Genomic DNA, 3,053 nt, shown 5'->3' on the forward strand with positions numbered 1-3,053 from the left:
TATTCGCTACATTGTCAAGGAATACAAACTGTCTTCTCTGTTGTATTTCAAGTTGAAGTTGTTAGCCAGTTCTTCTCAAAATAAACATTGGCAAGCCTCTTTCAAGTGAACCATGATGTTCTTACGTCATTGTCCAGCTTTGTTACTGTCAAGAAACATGCTACACTAAACCATCGGGTGTACCATATTTAAGTAATAATAAGTGAAGGTTGAATAGAATTAATGAATAAAAGATATCTTTGTCGTATAGGAAATAAATGCTTTAAAGGAGCTGTTCGATTATCGTTTAGATCGATAAAATCGATTCTTAATTTTAGAGATATTGGGAGAAAAGCGAAGAAGGGATATTTCATTATTAAATAATAACCAACACTGCTGGTAGTTCTGTCTAAACTACAATTCTGGACAGAGCTATCAACATGTGCCACACACATCGAATTTCAATTCTCTGGGGTATAAAGTTCTTGCTATCTTAACGACGATGAGACACTTTATAGAGTTGCTACCATGAGAAAAATGGAATCTGTAAGTCTGGGCAGACACATTGAATGCTGTGCGATTTCTAGTGTCTTTTAAACTAGGGAAGCGATCCAGACTGATTTGATCTCTTAATTCTTTTCAACACCAAAATATTCGAGATTCTTCCTTGAATTTCAGAATCCATCTAAACTATGTGACCAGGATAGCGAAACTTCGAAAAAACACGGTAGCAATGAAACGAGAAAAGAGAGAAACCAGGAAATGTCAAGCATTAATTGACCAAGACATAAATGCTTAGGTAAAACTAATAACAAATCATATAAGCGCAAAAAAGCTTTTCAACATTACAGAAGGGATGGGAGGAAGGATACATCCATTTTCAGCTTTCTGCTTCCTTTTCAAGTTTTATGTATTACAAAACTTCGTACCTGAAGGCTTTTCGGTCAGTCAGCCTGTTTTGCTGGATTTTCTTCCATCTCTTGAAAATTTTTTAACAAATTAACAGATTTATTCTAACAGATTTGTTCTTTCCCTCCTCTCCTCAAATTGGACAGCTAAAAGGAGTATAGTTATAATTAAGTATCCTTCGTTTCAACATTTCTATACTTTCCTTTCAATATTTGCTTTATTTCAGATAATATTTCTTGATATGTTGATTTCCCCTTTCATTCAAACCCGAAAACCAAGTTTTTAAATTCACCATAGATCAACTTATGTAGGGATTGGTTGTTATTTATTGAAGTCATTTTCTGGGGTCATTTTCTTGAAGTCGTTTTCTGAGTGAACTACCAACGGAGAGAAAATGATTCGGATAAAAGAGCATGTGATTCTTTATATTTTCCAATCATACATGGTTAAGATAATCATACATGATTACCTTAATGAACAATAAATTCGACATTTTCTGAATGAGCAAAGGAACTGTAATTTCTTAATTTCAAATTTGAAAGCCTCTTTCAAAGCTTTCAACGTATTCCACAAATACCCATAGAAACTGTGACGTGCATATCTGCTAGAGTTTTATTGCTACTATGCAATAAGTGTATATATTCTGCTTAATAGGTGGTGCTTCCTTATTTCCCGTTTGGTATGTTACGTAAGCATTGCTACAGGTTTCTATGTCGAAGAGATACATTGCAATTACATAAATGTATGATTAAAGTGCTTATTTCTACCTGGAATTGAACATGGTACAAAAGTATGTTTGCTAATATCGCTAAAACGAATACCTCTCATGTGCTTTCTGATATACATGTACTTCCTATCATACATATCATACACGTACTTCCTTCCTAGCTCTCTAAAGCATTTAGTCATTGCACCGTGAGTACATTTGTGAGAGGCCGTTAACTTTGTCTGATGTATTTTACAATGGTAGTTCTTTTTCTTAATGCTATAACTATCAAAGGTAAGATATATCTCATCGCACACCAAAAATGCTGTTTATTTCATATTTTTATAAGTAATGTTCGTTTTGCGAACCGAAACTTCGTTAAATGCTAACATAAGAAATTGCAATAACATTGTTCGCGAACACACATACACACACATGCATACACACATGTACAAACATAAACAATATGTGATTTAAAAGATTTTATTGCCTTATTTATGGGTCCTTTCAGTCTTGATGCAATCCCAATTCCAGTTCATTTCAGTGAGTTGAAATTCACTTCCTTTTCTTAATAGGCGTTTGCCGTTGTACTTTCGCAAAAAAGAAAATCACCACGAATTTACCTCTTCGTAGCCTAGAGATTTTAAATTGGCGAGTAAGACACCACGATAAATTTTATATGCATTAGTGGCGAAAATTTGTCAGTCGTAGGACACCGAGCAGCTGACGACCGGATAAATTCTGCGATGGTCTCAGTTTCCATCTGCAACTTCTCGACTAGCTCCTTAAATAATTCGTTGCTGAAGATTATTTGCAATTTTAGTATCACATGATCGTAAAAATTTGATAACCATCACTGAACAGCTACGTATTCTATCTATTATCATGTTGAAATGATTAATCTTAATTTTTTAACTATAAAACCATTGTAACATACTTAGATGTGAAAAGCTATGAAGACTGTTAAACAACTTTACATACCTGCTACGGAACATCGTCCGTTCTCATTATGTATTGCTAGTCTATGTGATCTTGTCTGATGCTGCAAGCAAGAGAATCAAATTTAAAATTTCTGTAATTTATAGTTAAAAAACCTTATGATGCCTACTAAAAGCAGTAAAGATATTTTTCTTTTCGTTGAAATAAATTTTAAAAAGTGCAGCGTGAACGAATCTGAAGAACGTATATTTTTGCAAAATAATTCATATGATTTTTAGAGCCACTGCAACTACATTGTATACCTATTCATGTCTTTCAAAGTTACCATCTACTACGCGCTACTTATTTTCATACTTTGCTGTTCCCAGTTTTACGTCCCTTTAATAACCGTGAAAGCATAAACTGCATGCACAATAATCTGCAGTTTACTGATAACATACAGTTTAATCAAAAGCCGTCTTGAAACTCTTTAACTGCTCAAGACATGATATATATATATATATATATATATATATATATA

The sequence above is a fragment of the Loa loa genome (assembly GCF_000183805.2).
Source record: "Loa loa unplaced genomic scaffold supercont3.149, whole genome shotgun sequence".
NCBI lineage: Eukaryota > Metazoa > Nematoda > Chromadorea > Rhabditida > Onchocercidae > Loa > Loa loa.